This window comes from Meles meles, chromosome 8, assembly GCF_922984935.1.
Source record: "Meles meles chromosome 8, mMelMel3.1 paternal haplotype, whole genome shotgun sequence".
NCBI classification, from domain to species: Eukaryota; Metazoa; Chordata; class Mammalia; order Carnivora; family Mustelidae; genus Meles; species Meles meles.
The window spans coordinates 35,154,734-35,178,250 of NC_060073.1; positions in this window are offsets into that span (position 1 = coordinate 35,154,734).

Here is a 23,517-nt window from a genome sequence, read left to right on the forward strand (position 1 = left end):
TTGTCGGATACTCTCTTTGTGTAATATACTTCAAGTCAAGAAATTATATTTCACAAAGTAAGGTGTTTTTTGACTCCAGTTTGGCAGAGGTCACCAGGATTTTCATTTTTTTTCACAGATACCACTGAAACACTTTCATGTTTTAGAGCTCTTGAGTGATCTTCTCTAGGTTTTATTCATTTTTCTCCTAGTTCCTGGGAAAGCTTGTCCTTTGACAGGTGAAATCATGAGTGACTTAAAATGAAATAGCTTTTTAAAAAATTTAAACACAGAGGATGTTTCTTTTTCTTCACTATTTAAAGAGGTGGGGCAGAGAGCAATGGTCCAGGAGGTTCTTTTCTTCAGTGCTGATCTAAAAGGTCAGGACTCTGTGAAGTTAAATTTTATCTATACTGTAGCTCTCGCAGCCTGCTTGAAGCACAGCTATCCATGACTCTATTCATCTCTCAACCATCTCCTAGCACCTCCATTCTTCCCTCAGCTCCACACTGACACCACATATTCCTCCAATGCTTATTTTGTAAAATCCTTGCCCTGATCAAACCTCCAAGTTGCCTCCCTATTATTGAAGGATCAGGTTGAACTTCTGCTGAATTTCTAATCCCAGCTCTGCCTTGTACTTATTCTGTGGCCTTGGGCTAGCTCCTAATTGTTCTAAGCCTATTTGGGTGCATGTTAAAGGGGCAAACATCTACCTTTGAATGTGATTACAGGATTAAACAAAATTTCATGAAATAGTTTGTAATGCTACATTCAATGGGTGTTCACAAAATGTTACTTCCCTCACCTTCTTCTAATAGCCTCTAGGTGAGCATCTAGCCAGTGATGAGGGTTTTCCAAGGCTGCTTGGCATAGACCTAGCTTCTGCAGATGGGACTGAGGATGACAATGACAAGTAAGAGAAAGGACAACTAAACAGATGTGAAACCTATGGCCCTGCTGTAACTACAGAAACTCCTTTTACATCTGTTCCAGATAACAGGATTTCACAGGTATTTGGCTTTAAAAAATAATTTTAGATCTAAACTGAGTTGGAAAGGGGGAAAATTAGCCAACTGCAAAGTTAGAAGGAAGAGGACACACAAGACTTCCCTCACTTCTGATACCACTGCAAGTTCTCAAAAACATCCTCAGGTAAGTTATTCACTGGACAGACTCACAGAACACAATGAAAGTGGTTCTGTTTACAGTTACAGTTTGTTACAGTTAAAGGACATACATTAAAATCACCCAGGGTCATAGGCCCATGGGGTGGCTTCCATGAGGCTTTTAAATATGTAGCTCATAATTGCCCTTTTCCTGTGGAATTAGGGCAGTGTTATTCTCCTAGGTCAAAGAGACGATGCTCATGGAATATTGCCAATCAGGGAAGCTCATCCAGTCCTTGTTGCCCATAGTATTTACTGGGATCCATCATGTGTATGCATGATTGATTACCCATGTAGCTGATCTCACTCTCTATTCCAGAGGTGGATTCAACACCACATGACCCAAGGCCTGGACCATAAATCTCATTGTTAGACTATCCAGTGTGACCCAAAGGTCCCACACAGTTAAAGACATTCCTTCCAGGCATGACATTCCAAGACTACCTCTTAGAAGCCAAGGACAAATCCAGACTTCTCTTTGAGCAAGGCTAAATTCTTCCCCACACAGAAACCCATTCTCTCGAATGCACACTATCCACTCCAGCTAAGTCAGTTATGGTCTCCTTCACCTCAACCTTTTACTTTTGTTTTTTGTTTATTTTACTTAATTTTTTATTTTTGTTTTCAACCTTTTATTCATTACTGTACCTGAAATTCCCTATATTCCTCTGTCTGTTTCCCTTAGTTCAAGATCTGTCTCAAGTCAAACCACTGCTGTTTCCAACCACTGGCTCATATTTCACTTTCATATTTCATCTACATAATTTTCAGCACTTCACTTCAACAAATATTATGTCTACAATGTTCTGGAGGGGAAAAAAGAGATTGAGAGAGAGAGAGAGAGAGAGAGAGAAATGACTAGCGTAGTAATCCTTGGTTTAAGGAGCTTAACATCTAGTAGGACAAGACCAACAGGTTATTTTTATTCAGTTGTTCAGTGCATATTTATCTAATACATACTCTACATAAGGACCTAAATTAGTTGTTAAAATTCATAATTATCTAGAATTATAGGCAGAAAAAAAATGTAAGACCCAGTAAGAGAGGATGTGGATGATGGGATCAGATTCTGGTGGGTCTTGGTATAACATTAAGGAGCTAAGCTTTTACTCTAGAGTCCTATATTTCCTTAATGGTGAAATATTTACCCTAATACAATGTTAGTTGGTACAAAGATAACCCTTTTTAATTAGTAGTTAGGCATTTAATGAATCTCATACAAAAACATTATGTAACCAGCATATTCCAACCTGTGATTTGTTATTATTGCTTAGAACAGGTAATTATAAAAAGTGGATCATTTTACAGTATTTAACAACCACTGTGGCCATACTGCTATATACCAGCTGTATCAGCCCTGGGTATAGATAATCTGCAGCTATGACTAAAATCATGTAATATCTGGAGTTTGAGAATTACCAGGATGGTAAAGGGAATGGCATGTTCAGGTATGGGTTAAGGAAAGTATCCAAGGGACCATGGCGGAAAGTGGATCAGACTAGGATAAGGCAGGAGTTGGAGACACCAGTGAAGATGCTACTGAAACAGTTGAGAAATAAGGAAGACCTGAATCAGACCAGAGAAATAGGGTTCAAGAAGAAGAGATAGATCTCTATCGATCTTTATGACTTGGAGAATGAACCAGAAATATGAGTTGGAAAGGGGGAAAAAATCTCAGTTTATAGTTTGTGTAATCCAAGATTATGGTAGCAACCAAGACAGGAAATACAGAATGAGAAACTAGTTTGGAAGGAAAGAAAATGAATCTGTTTGGAAGGTAGAAGGAGTTCTCAGTATACTTATGGTATATTACCTCATTGTTTCATGTGTGCAAATTTCCTCTTCAATTAAAATTTAACCAAGAAAAAAAATAAGTGATATCCCTTTTTTAGGTATGCCAGAAAATGTTTAGTGAAAGAGCACCAGCATTTTATTAAAGTCTTTGAGTGCCAGGGCCAGTTAGCTGTGTGATCCAGTGCAAGTTGCTTAATCTGAGTCTCAGTTTCCACATTTCCAAAATGTGATAATAATAATAGTATTGATATCTGCCACACACATTGTAAAGAGCTACATGATTTTTAGTTGGGTGGGGGTTGGGAGGTGATCTTATGTTGAATAAGAATTTCTTCCTGATTGTCTGGAATCACTTGCCAAAATACCAGTAGTGAGAAAATGTCTGTTTATGAGGAGACCAAAGTCAAAACCAAATGTATATTTCTCTCCCAATCTAACTTTCAAAAAGCAAAGCTGCCTGATAACTGTATCCAGATATCAAAAGGGAAACAGATGTTGCCCTACTTAACTCTGCATTTCTTCATTCTTGAGAAAAAGCAAGTTTTCATACCTCAAATTCACTTGTGTAATCAAGAGGGCTTTGTCCCTTTCTTCTGCCTCACCCCTGGGTCTCAGTCATCTGAGATTATGCCCAAGCCTGGTTGTGATTTGCATTGTGTTTTATAATGCCTAACGTATAGGTAGTTCTCTATCATTATTAAAAAAAAAAGAAAGAAAGAAAAGAAAAGTCAAAGTTAGGCTTGCAAGTATAAAATGAAACCCACCCAAGTACATCTTAAACAGTATGTTTCTAATGTGAGGAAAATGTCAATAAAAGTCTTCCTAGAGACTCTTTGCAAAAAGGCAGAAGGAAAATATCAGACTACCCAGAGAGAAGAACAAGAATGCTATTTACATGCCTCCTATTGGTCAGAGATCTCAGTGCCTGAGAACATAGGTCATTACTAGTTGCCAGGTAACTTGTGCTGGAGGTCTTTCACTTGACCCTATAGATCCATGGTCCCTCCTTCTAAATCTGACTTTAGTGAGTTACATTAATAGGCCCTCTTTCATCCTTTGGCTTCTTTTTTGGTCCACCCAATGAAAAAAATCTATTATTAGATTCTCCTCAAGTTGTCCAATCCAACCTATGTGTAGTTTCTGCTTCCTGCTGAAATCTGACTGATATACTGATCTCAGGAATAAAATATGTCTCAGAATGTAAAAGCCACACTCCAAAATTCAGTTTCCTTGTTGCCATGGTGTCTGATATTCCCATATCTCTTACTCCTTCAGATTATAGGAGGCAGCACTGTCCGAGAGAACTCTCTGAAATGATGGAAATGTTTAATGCAGTGCTATCCAACAAACGTGGTAGCCACCAGCCACATATATGGACATTGAACACTTGAAATATGACTAGTGCAGCCAAGAGACTAAATTCACATTTTTATTTAATTTTAATGAAGTAAAATTTAAATTTAAATAGCCACATATGATTGGCAGCTACCATTGTGGACAGTGCAGCCTAGAAAAAACACAAATATTATCTGGGAAGAATTGTACCTTAAGTCTTGAATGTTTTTTTAAATTTTTCCTTTATTATTCTTTCAACATACATTTTTGTATGTTGTCTACGATGTATTAGGTTTACAATAATGTTGCTACAGTTTAATAACAATAACATCAATAATAATAATGGCTAATATTTATTTAGTATTTTCATGTGTCACACACTATGGAAGAGCTTTTCCTATATAACTCATTCAGTCCTCTTACAACACTATAAATTAGGATCTATGGTCATCCCCATTTAAGGGTGAATAAACAAGCACAGAGAAATCTGGTAATTGCTAGAAGCCATACAGCTAGTAGGTAATGGACTCAGCATTTGAACGAAGGTAGTCCAGCTCTAGAATCTATGCCCTTTACTATTACTATGTTGTACTGCCAATGGCCACACCCCTGGAACGGCAAACCAGGAGAGTTTCCATCTGTTCCTAGAAACCATATACTATTATTACTTATACTAGGCATATTCACAGTGCACATCAGAGGCTAGTACTCTTTTTACAATTTTCTGGAAATTGCAAAACATAAATAGTATGTAACTTACATGAGTGAGTTTTTCTTTTTTACCCCAAAGCCTTTGGTGGTAAATAATGCTAATGTGGATTCAAAGAAATTCCCTTAAACTAAGACAATAGTATTTAGACAGTGAAATCAAACATTATTAAGACAGAGTGTTGTGATAGAAAGAATACTACCCATCCCTATTCTGGAAGGCAATTTGCCACAATGTATAAAAAGTTGTAAAAATATACATTATCTGTGACCTAGCAATTCAATTCTGGAAATATACTCTGAGAAAATAATCAGAGAAATTTGTAAATATCTATGAACAAAGATGTTCATCTGCAGTATGACTTATAATAATGTTGAACTTGAAATAACCAAAATGTGTAGCAAAAAGGAATTAAATATTTTTGTATCTATAAAATGTATGTTAAGCAGTGATCAACAACAAATCTGTATATATGTTCATATAGAAAGTCTATTTTTTTAAAGTAAAGAGTCATTTTTTAAGGAATTATACATACGTATAGAAAATTTAAAAATTTAAAAATTTTAAAAATCTGTAGCATATATACCAAATGTTATCTCCAGAGTATAGTATTGTGGATGCATGATTTTTATACTTTTCCCTTTTCTTACCAAATACATTATGTTACCCCAATTAATAATTATTTTTAAATAAAAATTCATCAGTTGCCTTAATATAGAGGCATATTAAATTTTCTTTTACTGAGGTTGAATTAGAAGTGGATATGGTAGTATTATTTACTAGGGAATGCTTATTTCTAAAGTCATGGTTCTGTAAAAATCAAAAACAAGTCTCTGCATTGTAAATTTAGACCATCAATTTCATTATACATTTTTATTTAAATTGTCAGGGTCTAATTTACAGATCCTTCCTTGACTCTTCCTTTGATTAAAATTTGATTAATGAAGGTCAACTGTTACTTGATTGAATGGATGACAAGGGAAACAAACAAATACAAATAAATAAAACAACTGGAATGCAGATCTCTCTTCTGTTATTTCCTGGAGATAATGATCTCAGAAAGAGTTATGTAATCTTTCCTAACTTCAAATTAGTTTCCTGTATGTGGAAATAAAAATAATAAATAATTCAAATAAATTTAATGGGTATAAAATAAGGTATGTATGGAAGAGGCATTCTGTAAATTTAAAGCATTACATCGATGTTAATCAGGGAAGGGTGATGATATTTTTGGTTTGTTTTCCTCTGTTATTTACTCATTTTGAGACTTTTAGCAAGTCACTTGGCCTTAACAATTGTCAAATGCTTCTTCCTTAAAACAAAGGTTGAATAGAGTTGATGACCTCTCCAGTTGTTTCTGACTCTGTCATTCTATTATTCTACTAGCCTGTTTGTGGCTTGTGACAGCTTCTTCCAGGGCCCTGGAAAATGATATGGAAATGGAGCTCATTGAGTATGGCAGGAAACACGAAGCTGACTTCAGTGCTGATGTGATGATGGGTAGGATGGCTTTAGAAGAACTGCTCTGTCCAGGGTCCTCTCTGAATCATTTCCTCTCCGAGTCAGGGCAGATATGAAGAATAAAGAAATTCTTCAGTGACTGTATACTGGAAACCAACCCAGAATTGATTCCTAAGGAACTCATGGAGAAAGCTGTGCCTGGAGCATGAACTCTGCCTTCCCAAAAGCCTGGGCTGACTCTCTTGCACTGCATATCCTAGAAAGCCCTATGGTGAAACTGAGTGGTAATGACTCTTTAAACATATTTATGGTAGAAAAAAAAAAAGTGTGTGAGAAGTGTTCTTCTGACCAGAGGCTATATTACTTATAGAAAACAACTTCTGGGGGAAAAAAAAAGTGCCACTTTTCTCATTTGTGAAAGTTATAAAAAATGTCCAGAAAAATAGAATATCAGAGGAGGAAAGGTACTGATTAGTTGATTCAGCCCAATCTTGTATAAAGGTGGAAAGTGAGACAAAGTGGGGTTAAAGGGTACAATAATGAAATTGAGTCATCCAAAATGTACTATATTCCACTGCAGAACAGGACCTTTATACACACACACGTATATACACATGTGTATAATAAATACACATTATATATTTACATATCATATCAGTGAATATGATCTTGAGATACATAGACAGACTTCATGACATCAACCTATAAAGTAGATATAATTTACTTTCTAGTTTTTAAATAAGGAAGCAGATATTAGGCAAGATTGAATGACTTCTCAAGGTCACAGATCTAATTAGTAGCAGAGCTTGAGCTTTTTGTCCTTGACAATCAGAATCAGAGAAAAGGAAAACTTCTTTTTTTCCTTCTTTTTTTTTTTTTCTAGCTAAGAACATCCGGCCCGGGGATGAGTAAGCAGACACTAAGGTACTTTTTTAACTTCCTAAAGATATAACAACTTGGATGCCTCTAAGTATCAGCCAGCTATTCCTTTATAGTCTTGCTTTCTATCCTGGCCACAGGCAAAGTGGCATTATTATACTGTGAGTCATCATGCTAATAAATAAATCTAATTTGAAGATACCCCTTCTTCACTTTCTGGCACGATTAACCCTCCCCACTTCTTCCCGTCCCTTTCCACTTCCAGCAACATTCCCTGGTGTCTAAGAACAAAATGTCACTGAAGCAGTTCATGAAATAAAGAGAGGACAAGAAGATGCTAAAATATTACAAAACTGTGACTTTGGAAAGGAACTTTTGGGGGCATTTGAGATGACTTAGAGAGCGAGTACCTTTGATGACAGAAAGAATGCAGAAGGAATGTTCAAGGATAAACTAGAGTTTGCAAAAACACTGTCTGAAAACTATTGGTAGTATTCAATGAGGGAGAGAGAGGGGAGTACTCGGTCTGGTAACAAGTCCATATATTTTTAAGCTCTTCTTCCAAGCTTCAAAGCAACTTCTACTTTGGTTTGCAACTTTTTTTATCCTTCACCATTTTGGTCATTTCTTTTCATATCTGTATCTTCAAGGGCAAATTTATTGATTAAAAAAATAATCCTCAGGGCCTATCCCAGAGCTTGGCATAGAGAACATTTTCATAAATATTTACTCACTGCAAAAATATGGTTCATAGGAATTGGAAGAGTGGAGTGGAGTAGCTGAATAGTTTCTGTCTGAATAGCATTTCGTCTTTCAGGGAAGCATCTCTCTCCAAGGCTATAGTAATTCTTAATTCTTCAAAATATTCAGGCCTACCTTGGCCCTAGGGATGTGAAACCTGCAAGGGTTCACTCTCTTTCGGACATCCCAGATGGGTAAACATGTGTGATCCAAGCCAGGCCAATCAGGGCTTTCCTCAAACATTTTGTTAGCACAATCAGAAAAGCTGTTATTTATTTTTCTGACTCCATGCATTCTAAAGACCAAATAACTTAGAACTGTCCTGAGGCCTTTTGCTAATAAGAGACTGAGAAAAATGAGAATCAGAGTGTTTTGGTGCCATCCTATAAACCTTTGGATGTAGGCATTTCTGAATATCTATCTTTTGTTTTTCCTGTTATATGAGTCAATAAATTCTCTTACAATTTGAGTTGAGGTTCTCTCATTGGCAACCAAGAGACCTGGCCAAGACGATAAATCATGTGCATTCATAGAATCTCTTCCACATTTTAGATTCCATCACCCCATTCAGAAATAATTGAGAAGGATGAGCTGCTGGCTCCTAAAAACTCCATGTAAAGGAACAACTGAAAATTTCATGGGTGATTTATATTAAAGAAAAATGCATGTAGGTAAGTGTTTTCTAGGCTTGTGAGAAGAGTCTCAGCAAAAGCCATAATAGAGTGTTTTCTTCCCAAGTGTCAGGTGCTGGGTTTTATATATTTAACCTCTCCTCTGCCTTTAGGACAGTTACAAGACAGTCCATATTTAGTGGAAGGATTGCGAGAAGTGGACTCAGAAGACGCAAGCCCTATCATCTGTTATGCTGCACCTCACTATAACCTCAGATAAGGGACGTTCATTCTTTCATGTCTCATATTCTTTATTGCTAACAAGGGGATCATAGTAGCTATTTCATGGGTGGTTGTGGGCATTGAATGAAATTATATATAAATATAAAAGCTTAGTCCAATGTCAGACTTAAAATATTTTGTGTATATCTCTACTGTAGCAAAGTAAATCATGCTAAAAAGGGTTTACTCAGTGTTTTCATTCCATATGAATGAAAACCCTATGAACTAGGGTTTGCTTTAGATGTTAGGGTAAAGTAGTAATAAAACCACATATACTACCCTTGGGATACTTACATACTACTGGGGGAGAAAGACAATAAGAAAAAACAAATGTATAATATAATATAATATAATATAATATAATATAATATAACATAATATAGTATCTGGACCTGATAAGTACCACAAAGAAAAATAAAGCAAGGTAAAATAATACCACTTTATATGATAAGGTCATGGAAGGCATCACCAAAATGGCAAGTGAAGCAAAGCCAAAATGAAGTAAAGTAATAAACCATATGACTAGCTGGAGTAGAACATTCCAAGCTGAAGAAAGAGCTACTAACATGTTTGAGGACCAAAAATGAGAACTTTGATGCTGCAGCAGAGTAAACAAGGAGAAGAATTGTAAGAAATGGCATATATGTCTGATTTTCATATAATTGTCTCTTTATTCATATTCACCACACTCAACTTTAAGCTCCTAGAAAATAGGGACAGCATTTTCTGCATCTACATTCCCAATGTCTAGCATAATATCAACAAAGAATAGATGTTGAAACATTTAGTATATATTTGTAATAAATTATGCATGTATAATTGAATTATTGGCATCTCAGTAAGTAATTATCAGGTTTGGATCTAAATGATACATTCTGTTTAGGCCAGATGTGGCATGCTTAAACATTCAGAACTACTGAAATAATATATGGGAACAATAGTCTTGTGTTTTGTCATTGTTCAATAAAATGAGATCACCTATATGAAAGGCACTGAGGTGTTATAGAATTGCTAGTAGGCATAGTTTTGTATGTGGCTTCTGATTAATTTAATGTATTAAATGTTCTAAGAATGTTATTGTATAGCATCTGTGACAGAGCTATGCAAAAATACAAAAAAAAAACAGCAACAAGGGTTATGAAGTGAAGCAATACATAAGGTCGAATCTAAATCAAGTCATCTTTGTTGAAAAACAAAAAAGATAATTTCAAAAGTGACTCCTTTGTCATTGAAATGACCAAGCAAATTCTCACTTAACTTGATTCTATTATTTCATCTATTGTGTATATATACCACATCTTCTTTATCCATTCATCTGTTGATGGACATCTAGGTTCTTTCCATAGTCTGGCTATTGTGCTCAAAGATGTTTATCTAGCTACTCTAGAAAATAGAGAATCTTTCACATTTTAATACACTTTTGAAGTTTTCAATGATATTTTACTTATCTCTCAAAATATCTTTTTTTAATTTTTATTTATTTTTTTAAATTTATTTTCAGTGTTTCAGAATTCATTGTTTATGCACCACATCCAGTGCTCCATGCAATACATGTCCTCCATAATATCCACCACCAGGCTCACACAACCCCCCACCCCTTACCCCTCAGATTGTTTTTCAGAGTCCACAGTCTCTCATGGTTCATCTCCCCCTCCAGTTTCCCCCAACTCCCTTCTCCTCTCCATCTCCCCTTATCCTCTGTGTTATTCCTTATGTTACACAAATAAGCAAAAACACATGATAATTGACTCTCTCTGCTTGACTTATTTCACTCAGCATAATCTCTTCCAGTCCCCTCCATGTTGGTACAAAAGTTGGGTATTCATCCTTTATGATGGAGGCATAATACTCCATAGTATATATGGACCACATCTTCCTTATCCCTTCATCCGTTGAAGGGCATCTTGGTTCTTTCCACAGTTTGGCGACTGGGCCATTGCTGCTATGAACATTGGGGTACAGATGGCCCTTCTTTTCACTACATCTGTATCTTTGGAGTAAATACCCAGTAGTGCAATAGCAGGGTCATAGGGAAGCTCTATTTTTAATTTCTTAAGGAATCCCCACACTGTTTTCCAAAGTGGCTGCACCAACTTGCATTCCCACCAACAGTGTAAGAGGGTTCCCCTTTCTCCACATCCTCTCCAATACACGTTGTTTACTGTCTCCAAGTGTCTGGTCTGGAAAGAACTTCAGTTTAAGTCTTATAGTTCCCAGTCTAGTGTTCTTTCTATTTAGGAAGGATTCAGTTACCAGTATGGATTGAAGAATCACCTTAACTAAAGCAAATGTGAAATTAAAACTAAAAATGGCTAACTGTAATCCTTTTAAAATATCTGAGGTTAGATTATTTAAATGAGAAACAGATAATCATCATCTTAGTTACATAATCATACTGAACTAGCCATGAAAAATATAAACAGACACTACACAAAAAAAATCAAACAATTTGTATTTATTCAGTGTCTCATCAGAATAGGATAAAGCCTAACATTTGTTAACATAAAGTAAATTTCTATTTCCTTTGCCTAAGCTTCACTTCTATGAATTTACATGACACCTAGGCAAAGGAGTATAGGAAATACTTCTCACATCATTATCCATTATTTAAATCCCTGTAATTATAAGACTGTGTGGGAAAGAAACATCATAAAATAAAAATATTCTCCTATAATCACAGGTAAAAATCTTCTCTACTTTAGCATTGCTACTTTCTTACTAACAATGTATTTTATTACTATTTAGATTATCTGTGAGAGTCATTTTCTGCTATTTATAAGACATTAAATATTCAAAACTATAATGCAAATGCAATGCAAATTAACTACAAATAAAATTATAAAACTTTCAAGAAATTCACAGTTCCTTGAAGTATGATAAATTCTCATGGCAGAAGTTCTCAAATTCTCCCAAAAATCAATGACATAGGGGAATCTGATAAAATTAGTACAGTTAATTAATACAAAAGAGAAAATCAGCATGGATGATGAGATATGCATTTCAAAGTAATAGTCGAATACCAAAAGATTAAGTGCAATCCTATAGAAAATTAGTCATTCCAAAATATCTTTGGTAAAAGTCACCCTCTTAATTATCATATTGCAAAAGTCAAGTATGTAGTAAATGTTATAATAACATACTATCCTACAAGTATGCTGGAAAATATGGAAAAATAAAATTGATTCTCAATATATTCTTTGTGCTAACACTAAGCATATAGTCGCAATATTTTAATGTAAATATTGCTAAATGTAAGATAAAATAAACTGTGTTCAAGCTTTAAAATAATAGAAGAAACATAGATGCTGCTTCCTGATTCTTCCAGAATTCACCTCCAAAGCAACAAGGGTAACAAAAACACAAGATCCTTGCTCAATAAAACTATAATTATCTAATATCCAAACCAGGGGATATAACCAAGGAGGGAAGATACATGGAGGGTAAGTGCTATCGTGAGTGCTGTGAAGTGTGTAAACCTGGCGATTCACAGACCTGTACCCCTGGGGATAAAAATACATTATATGTTTATTAAAAAAAAAATTTGGAAGGGGAGGCGAACCATAAGAGACTATGGACTCTGAAAAACAACCTGAGGGTTTTGAAGGGTCAGGGGTGGGAAGTTGGGGGAACAGGTGGTGGGGAGGGCACGTTTTGCATGGAGCACTGGGTGTTGTGCAAAAAGAATGAATACTGTTACGCTGAAAAAATAAATAAAATGGGGGGAAAAAAGCATACTAAAGAGTGTGGAAAGATACTAAATGAGAATATTTATACTGTTAGAACAAAACAAAACAAAAATAAATAAATAAATAAACAAACAAACAAAAAACAAAAACCCAAGACACATGATATGTGGTACATTGTAAGAAATAAAACTCATCAAAATACAAGGAGAGAAGAAAAACACGTAAGTGGTAGTGGGAGCTTCCTCGAATCAGTATGAGCATGAAATCTAGAGAAGCTGGGAGGAGCAAGATCAAATGTAATATATACAGAAAACAATCTATCAATGAGGCACAGAAATAACAGATGTATATTATGATTAGCACTAGAGCCAAATTTAAGGCTGAGTAAATTTACTCACACTTCTGGTCTACACTAGAGCTTTTGTCTTTCTTTCACATTAAACACCTGCAAAACCCTCTTATTTGAAGGCCTAAAGATGTTATATGGGAAAACAGAGGAAAGGGAAGAGGAAAAATGGAAAAACAAATATTATGCACCAGAAATTTTAGAGCAGAAGAATATTTCAACAAAATATATCCTACGAAATTTTTAAAACAATAAAGCAACAACTTCTATAAAACAAGAGCACATAGAAGAGATATAAGAGCTTAGGGATGTTATAATGAAGTAACATAAGATAAAACATTTGTGTATGAAATTCAGAAAAGTGTGGAAGAAAAATCAAATTCAAAAAGTAGCACAAAAAGTTACAACACTGTTGAAAACACAGTTAAGGACAGAGTACAGAAATGAGAAATGTGAGAAAATAAAAATAAACAGAGATAAAAAGTATCAGAGAAAGATATATTTATTAAAGGTATGGAGATACCTAAATGCATTAATGGTGACTGCAAAGAAGAGAACATAAATTATAAGAAAACAAAAATGTTTAGAGATGTAATTGAAAAGAAATTTCAATTTATTAAAAGAAATTTAAAATCATAATTATACTGACTACAAGATAATAATGTGTCCCAGGTAAATATGACACAAAAATATTAATACTGAGATATACAGTCCAATAAAATTTCTGAACTAGAAAATTAATATTTCTTTAAATATCTGAAGGCAAAAGAGGAAGTCTTTAAAAGGGGAAAAAATATGGGCTGGTATCACACTTCTCCACAGGCTCATTTAAAAATAGAAAATAAGGATTTGATTCCTTTAGCAATCTTTAAAGAAGAAAGAAAGGGGAAAATGCTAGGTAAAAGGAGGGAAGGGGAGAGGAAGGGAAAAGAAGAAGAAAATAGAAGGTAGATATGAAAAGGGTGGAGGGAGGGAAGGAAAGGAAAGAAAGGTACAAACTAGAAATTAACAACAGAAAGAAAACAACACAAATCTATCACCTGGAAAATCTAAACTTTTCTCTTGACAACTACTTCATCAAAGAAGAAATAAAAATTAAGTCGGTAAAACATTTTGAAAGTAACCATAATTTATAGTACACACTGAATTCATAGAATAGAACTAAAGTAGTCTTAAAAATTATGTTAATAAATAAGAATGAAATAAGTGAAATCAGTGGAAAATCTGATTAACCATAATTTACTAGATAATAAGAGTAAAATATGATTAATCATTAATTGCTAGAAATTAAGAGTATATGGAAATATAATTATTTCCATAGATGTGACAAAGGCATTTCATAAAACTTAACATTTACTCTTGAAAGTACCTTTTAAGAAAATAGGAATAGGACTTGGATCATCCTAACTCATGGAAATAATAGAACTATTCCCATTAAGTAAAAAGTAGATAAGAATGTCTTTTAATCACCATTAGTATTTAATACTGTTATGGAAGAATTAACCAATGCAGTCAGGAAATGAAAAAAAAGAGAGAAAGAGAGATATGTAAATATTTAACAGATAGATATAAAATCATTATTTGTACACTCACACAAAAATTATTTTTTAGAGAAACCCTGAGCATATATAAGAAACTGTTACAAATTTAAAAGACCTTAATATGGTAGCTATACACAAAATTCATATACACACAAAACAAGGGCCTAAATATATGCCAATAAAAAACTTCTGGAAAAAATGGGGTGAAAAATACCTTACTTGCAAAAACAACAAAATAGATCAATTTCAAATTTAAGGAAAGAAATGTAATAACTACATGAATAAAAAATGTTTAAATGCTAACCATAGACTCAGAAGTAGTAGACAAAGGAAATGCTTTCCATGATCTTGAACAGAAAATTCAATACCATAAACTTTAGTCTTCTCTTAATTAACTAATAATCTTAATATATTTTTATTTTTTAAAAAATAAAAAATTTATAGGAACTAAACAATAATAGTCCAGTACTTTAAAAAAATGAATACTAAAAGGTTGTAATCAATATAAAGATATAAATCTGAAATAATTCAAACAATGTCATGTAGTCATTTCTGGATCTTTTCTTGGAAAAGACTAGCTTCAGATTCAAATACGCTGAAATCCACTCTGAAGAAACTCTGGTACCTGGAAACAAAGAATCCTCATCCTTTGAACTGCCGTAGCATAAGAATAACTGCTGAATTGATGAAAGAGAGAGAGATGGTCAGCAGAGCTTGTGATTATTGAGGGATTAGATCACTTTCAAAATTTATTTCCTGAATAGTAGCAAGCCCCATATCAGGCATGAAGAGATACAGTTTTATACCATATATATAGACCATCCATCCCAAAGCAACTAATAATATTCTCCTTTTTTTTTTGTTTGTTCGTTTTCTTTTTTATGACTTTTATAAAGTTGGAAAAGCCAATTACTTTGGGGAGGCCATGAGTAGTCTCATGAAAGGAAATGCAATGGGGACATTCAGGAAAAGTTATTCTTCCCCAGATAAAACATAACGGAGAGGAGAGAGGCTCTCGCCACTGTTGCAGTTCTTCTGATTTCTGACTGTGAATGCAGGCATAAGTTCTGGATCTTGAAAGAATGAACAATAACACTATGAAAAAAAGGCAGAGCAAAAGGGTAAGCATTGCCTTAATAACAAGCAGGTCCTTGTTATCCCTGAATAACTGAATCAGGCCAGTAGCTGCCTATCTCCAAACTTCTTTTTTTTAATGTTATGGGAGAAAAATACTGCTATTTGGTTAAGAAACTATTAGTAGGTATTCTGTTATTTGAAGTGGAAAACATTCTTTACTAAATCTGTTTTCTATTAAAGCTAAAGCAGAGGTAGTTCCTACTTTCATGGAGCTTAGAGTAATGAAAAATATTAAAATATAGTGTAAAAAATTTGTTCCAATCTTATTACTGGTCATTGTTCTGAACTGACCATTCTTTAGAAATCATTCTTACTCACTGACTTTTTAACTTACATAAATTCCACACGAGTCTAAATTGTGGATTTGTGCATATGTATACGTGTGTGTATCACATGCATGCACTAATATCATGCGGTGCCATATTCAAAGAATGGGCGAGGGCTTGAGTGGATATCTATGCCCCAACTGGAAATGGCATGGATAAGATGCCTCTCTTAAGTTCTGAAGGGTAAGGTCCACACTCAGTAGTTAGACCAGTGAGTTAGTGGGTAATTGAAAAGCTCACCACTGAATTCTCAAGAGGAAAAGACATAATTCATGTCCTTTACTGAACAGGCATGAATGAGAAATCCCAGATTCAAGCTGGTTTCCCCTCACATGTGACCTGAGGCTCCAACTGAGAAGCTGCAGTTCCTATGACTCACTCTGGACAAGATGATTTGCCCATAAGGTTATAAGGACAATTACTCACACATGTGCACAAAGCCAACCAGTATTCTCCATGAAAAAGTATCTTTGCCATCCTCTATCATGCTTATTAATTATTCTTCCATCAGCTGGAGAACAGAGGGCCCCCTAGAATGCCAAGCTGACTGAGGTAATGTCCACATTCATCACTGGACAACTGGTGGAGGCTGACATAATGTATACAGACCTGATTCCAGACAGAGATAACCCTCCACAGCAAAGGCTCACAGCCATGTGGTTTCCCAGACACCTAGTGCTTAAAAGACAGGTTGACCTTTTCAAGTTTAACTTCTCAGAATACATGTTCACCTCATCAAGAAAAAAAAAAAAAAGAAAAAAAAGAAGAAGAAGAAGGGAAAAAGAACATTCTGCTTACAGTTCAACACAGGAAGTCACTGCCTCACCTGCAGATATACTGTCATCAGATTTCTAGTATGAAGTAGATCCAGCAAGACACTGCCCTGTATATAGTTCAACATGTAGTCCAGTCACTTGCTAAAGTACATATCAAATGAGATCTTATATTTTAAAGTCTTTGAAAACACTAAAATATTGTATCAATATATGGCATGAGTGCTATGAATACTAAAGAAAAGTGAGAATGGTTATTATGCCCTTATTCAAAAAAAACTTTAAAACTCCCATTTTCTATAGAATTAAGTATTAACTTCTTATCTTTAAGAGGGACTATTTATTCCTCTTCCCATGAGTCTTTATGAAAAAACATAAGAGGACTTCAGTTCCACTTTCTGAAAGGCAATAATAGTAAAGGCACATTCCCTGGCCTTTTCTGATACAGTGATCAAGATAATTGATGAGCACAATAACCAGAGAGTGAGGCTACCCCACTGACCTACTGACAAAGGGCATTTGAACAAAAAGGTAGATCTCTACTTCTCTGTTTGAAGTTAATCCCCTGCAAACAGATTGGGGAGGGCATCTAGGTCACATAACCTCAAAAGTTATGCTTAACTGTTTTCTAATCTAATTATTCCCAGAAAGCTCCATCTAGTGTTGGTTCCTTCCTCCATCTGGCTCTCCAACCAGAAACCTGAAAGTGAAAAGGGTGAGTAGCAGAATTCAAGTATGAACCTATCCTGAGACCCCAGAACAATCAAGGACCTCCATAGATGAGGGAGAGGCATTTTAAGCTGAAGAAACGGCATGAAAAAAGGCAGTGTGGGCAGGACAGAAGAAGCACTTAGGGAGTCTTTACCAATCCAGTGTGACTGTAGCATTCAAGTATATATGGACCTATACTGATAAATGAGACTGGAAATACGCATATTCATGGGTTATAGAACAGAACCTCACATGAAGTGCTGTACAATGGTTTGTTGAAGAAACAAACTACCTGGTTTAAAACCCTATGATCCCAGTGCTGTTATGTCAATTCTATAGCAGAAGACATCAAGGCAGTCTAACTTTAGAATCTATGCTCCTAACCATAATTAAACTACCCCATACATAATGACTGGAGGCCCTGGCCAGGGACCAGAAGAGATGGGTAAGGAAAGCAGGAAGGAACAGAGGAAAGAACCAAAAGTGGGAGAGAAGAAATCAAAAGCTTAAGATAAAAGTCAGGATACTGCATTATCAGTTACCCAGTTAAGTTCCTGGGAGAAAATAGAAAGAAGTGGGAATGGCTGGTTTTCTATTGTAGAGAATATGAGTAATAATGATATGATGAAATAACTTAGATCATCCCTTCCCCAGAAGTTCTCCAGTAGTGCAGGGACTATAACGGCTAAAGAACTTTGCTGAAAACAGTCACTACATTCTCCCAGTTCAGAATAGGCTAGTTTTGGGTTTTCATACATCCTGCTTCCTCCCCACCTGAATATAAAGAACCTCAAACTTATTCGATGGTCTTTTCCAAAGACGGATATAAAACAGGACAAGAAGCCCAGAAGTCTGCCATCTCAAACTACCATGTTTGAGAAGAGATACTATCTCCTGTCCTTTGGAAGAGGAAAGAAGTACTTCACTGGCTCCCTCGAAGTCATCTCAGAAGAAGGGTCCTAAAAGAATCATTCATAGAAGTTGGAGTACAGATCCTGAGAAGAGCCTAACATCTCAGTTTTGGTTGGGATATCCAGCTAATGTCTGGTTTTATTAACCTGTTTCTGGGTTGTTGGGGGTAGAGAAAAGAACATGGTGATACAGAGTTATGTTTCATCCTGGGCAGAGGATCCCAAGTTTCTGAGATGTAAAATATGGATTTTGCCCTAGATTCTCTCAGAAGCTGAATATTAGGCTGGAGTCGTAAAACTGTTGGAGGCAACAACCTTGTGGAGCAAAAAGAAATATCCATCAAAGCGCTATAGGCCACAAACTGGAAGTCACATGCTGGAAAGGGAGCTTCAAGAGTGGCCATGAGCAGTAAGATTCCCTAAGAAAGATGAACTTCTATCATGCAACTAGCAGAAGCTACAAAGCTTACAAAGGAGACACTACTAGTATTCCCATCCTTAATATCTGATTAAACTGAGTCCCGGAGAGTTAAATGTCTTCATCCAGCCCAAAGACAGAGTCAGAGCTAAGCACATCTTCTGATCCCTTATCTAGTGCTCACTTCATAGTTACTCTTCAGGTCACCTGCTCTAGCTCAGAGCCACAAGAAGAAATTGGTATTTCAGTCCTTGCAATAGGGTCCTGATGCAGGTAGTTTGCCACACCACAGCCATGGTCACTGCCTAGAAAAATTCTCCTCGAATCTAATTCTGGTCTGTAGAATATCCAGTCATAGGTATACACCCATCATGCTGAATTACAAAATACAGCAGCATGACTCACTTTTCACTCAGCACTAGCCACTGTGGGATAACGGAGAGTAAAAAACAGGCACTCACCAAGGCCATCACTGAAAACGCCAGCAGCAGGTGAAGGGGATTTGGGAGGGGGGGTGGTTAGAGCTTATCTGAAAGATACAATGTGACCAAAAGTTGAACTTCAACTCCAGAGCAGTAATGAAAAATTAATTTCTACATTGAAATGTAAGAGGAACTTTCACAGTATTGTATGACACACAAAATCATGGCAGTTTTCTGAGCCGGGAGTCAAAGTGGAAGGAGGAAATGGAATCCTTCAGGCACTTAAATATACCAATAGTCACACATTCCTAAAATATCTGCAGAAATCTTCCTAGACTGCAAGAGGAGAGCCAACAGGGGCCAAAGATGAGGGTGTGAACTACCTTAATGTTTTCTTTTGTGTTCCTTATATTATCTTTCAGGTAATACCAGGGAAGACTTTGTAAAACAAAGCTATGTAGAAGGCTTCAGTGACATTTCCTCCTACTCCTGTGTTAGTTCACATCTACTAAGAAGCAGAATCCTAGTTAATATTTCATATGAAAGGGATTTACTAGAAAAGGAAGCAGAAAAAAGTAGAGCAAGCCCTCAGATCAGAATGTAGGTCTGACATCTGTACAAGGAAAGAAGGAAGGTAGGGAGATTGGAAAGCGTCTTAGACTGTAGCATGATTCTAAGAATGCCTCAGCTGGGCCTGGAGAGTGCCTGGGAGCCCACACAGTGGTAGATTCAGAGGGACAGCAGGCACAGCTATTAGTTCATTGTGTTCCTTAGAGTGGGAGATCTGAAAAAGACATTTTTGTCATCATGATATCCCTAATCATAATAGTGTTCAGAGTTCAAAAAGAACCAGAAATCAACTCTAGCTAATAAACATAAGGTTAAAAGGAATTTATTGGAAGGTATCAAATAGCTTACAGGATTTATAGGAAGGCTGGAGGAAAGGCTTAGGAAATGGGCAGAAATCAAGTGTATACCTCAGAAGGACTCTGATCAGGCTGTTGCTGGTGCTACCACTGGACACCAGAATCTACCACTTTCACTGCATACGAGATACCGCCACTGTTGACACTATTATCATGACTAGTCATTAGATATCACTGCCACCACTGCTACTGGCTGATACATTCTGAATTGATGCAGTGTCTCTGATTCACTTGATTTATATTTAAAATATAGGAAGGAGCACCTAATTGGCCAAGCCTTAGTCATATGTCCTGGCCCTAGGTAGGGTTGTCAGATTTCACCAATAAAACATAAGATGCACAGTTGAATTAGAGTTTTCAAGAAACAATGATGTTTTTTAAAGTATATCCCATGCAATATTTGTTACATACTTAAAATGAAAGATTTTTGTTGTTATTTATCTGAAATTTAAATTTAACAGGGTGTCCTTTAAATGATCTGCCAACTCTCCCTTCCACAGGCCAGCAGAAGGAGAAAGTGAGTGTCTGGCTTTTAATGTCTGGTATATAAGGCAGCAAACCCTGCCTCCCACCAAGATTCACACAATGGTGAATTCTCCAAACACAAAAAGGAGATTCTTATATTGTGCTGTCACTGATGGGGATATCTACTTCTTTGAGTCAAATTAATATGGCATTCCTTGTCATAACCAACATAAAAGGAGACCCAGTTATCTGTTGCTCAGGAATACATTTTTAATCCAAATACCTCAAGGATAGGATAAAATGAACAGAAAGCAATGTTTGTTCTTACTTTTCATGCAAACTTGGTTTTTACAGATGTATAAGTACAAAGCATTTGATATTTCATGGGTTTTTAAATGTTCAAATCTGGGCTTCATCCAAAGACAATAACACATCTCTATGCACAGACAGGACTGACTACAATTGCATCTACCAACTCTGTTGGGCTGGTGGGTTTTATCATACATAGGCTTTTTGAAAAATATCATAGACAGAGTGAGTACTTTGGGCAGGGGCTGTTAACCTTGGAACTTTGATGAAATAAGGTTTCAATGAGCACCACATGATCTGCAGAAGCATGGCTTCCAGGAAGCCAGTTGGATCTAATAGGCGCTTCTGCTAGAACCCTGGACCAATCTGTTTATGCCTATGCTTTTCAGGTGCATCTGCCACCTGGACAGGAGTCATGCCCAGAAAGGGCCAGGAGTCCCTCTGAAATAGGGCACACATAAAAGGGAAGTATTATTGTCCTTGAAAAATAGTTTTCCAGATAACTAGAACCATGTGTCCCAAGCCTGTGGGGCTTTGTTCTCAGCAGGGTGTTAGATGCTGTCCAGCCTTGGAATGTGCTTTCTCCAGGCAACCAGTACCAGGTGGGGGAAAGGATCCTCACTGAGCCCTTCTCCCAGGGCATCTCCAGCTTCAAGGTCCCCCCAGGGCAATCAAATCACTTCATCTCTGTCTTTTATACATCCTCCTATCAACCTTTTCCAAACAGAAAAGAGGAAAATAATTTTTTCATAGTGTTGCCCCTTCCTAAGTGACACCTCACCTTGTCTAGACAGTTTCCAAAAGAGCCTCTTTTCAGAGCCCTCTTTTGTGTTCTGGGTGGAGAAAAGAAAAGTGTTTTCGAAAAGTCTCACTGTGATTTTACAAAAACGTCTCAGATGATTCTATTTTGTAATCTCCCCCTGGCCCTGACACACACACACTCAAACCCATTTCAGATTTTAAATCATTGGTTAGCTTACTTTTATTCACAAATATTTATTAAGTATACTTATCATGAAATGCTTGGCATTATGCTAATTACTTTTGATATGAAGATAAAAAAGATAGAGCAATCCCTGCCTTCACAGAGTTTTCTTCTTTATACAGTCCACAGAAATAACTATTAATCTCTACATACAGTTCATTTTAGCTAAATTAGTATTTATGGAGTGAGTTGGAATTCCTGAGGATAAAGTCTCTAGGAATATACAATCTTATTGACGGTATAGTAGATGTCCTTTTTTTCCTGCCTTTCATCAAATAAATATTTGTTAAATGTTTGTCATGTGCCAGATACTGTGCTAGAGTCTAGATATTCAAAAGCAAACAAAACTCTCAGAGGAATTGCTCTTGTGGAGATAAAAGTCTAGAGGGAGAGAAACACATTAAAAGATCAACCTTAAAATGAACTGTGATAACACTTATGAGAGCCCATGTTGGTTGAATGAATAAATGAGTAAAGGGTATTATGAAAGCATCCAACAAGGATATATGTATGATAAAGGCCACAGGACAAGGAGTTGAGGTTTAATTCAGCATGTAAGAATAGGGCCAAGTGGTGGGTGGGAGGAAGAAAGAGAGAACCAGGCACAGAGCTGTGAATTTATAAATTTTGTGTCAGCTTTTTTTTTTTTTTTAAGATTTATGTATTTATTTGAGGGGGAGAGGAAGGAGAGGGAGAATCTCAAGCAGACTCCCAATACAGAGGCCTTGATCTCACAACTCTGAGATCATGACCTGAGCTGAACTTAAGAGTCACACACTTAATCAACTGAGTCACCCACGTATTTGGTATTTATTATTATCAATACCAGGTATTGAGGTATTTATTATTCTCATTTTGTACACAAACTATAATTCATATTTGAAGTAATTTGGCCACTGTCAGAGGGTTATACAGTAACGGTAGAGCTTGAGTTCAAACCCAGGACTGTATGACTACAGATTCCAATTCTTTTCATCACACCACATTTCCTCTCCCTACAACAAGCAACAAAATACACATTAAGACCTCATTTCCTATTAGCCCATTGACCTTTGTGTTACTCAAATACATTCCCATCACAGGACTTGTACTTGCCCATATGTCTGTAGAACTCTCTCTCTTCTTCAATCAATGTTTGTTCAGAAGTGACCTCTTTAGAGAGGCCTGCTCTGATCACAGTTATGACAATAGTGCCTGTGTACCCTGCTTTATTCTTTTTTGTAATCCCTATCACTACATGACAATAAATTTAATATTTGTTTGTTATTGTCTCTTCCCCACTAAAATGTAAGTTCTATGTAAGTTAAAGACTATATCAGGCAAACTCTCAGCAGGACACAGAATCCCCTCTTATGGTTAAACCCAAAAGATTCAAAAAGGGAAGTGGACATTTTACAGAGTTATAGACAGGGTTGAGGAAACATTGAGGAAACTTGATGCATCTAGAAATGAACAAAAATCTAGAGGCTATTACCACCCCTAAGCTTAGAAGGAGAGGTAAGGGGAGGGAATGTTGTTCCTGGAACCAGTGATTCCTGGATCATAGAGGAAAGGCTGGTGGGAAGCCAGCTGTGGTCACAGAGGAGATGGCCAATGCTGGA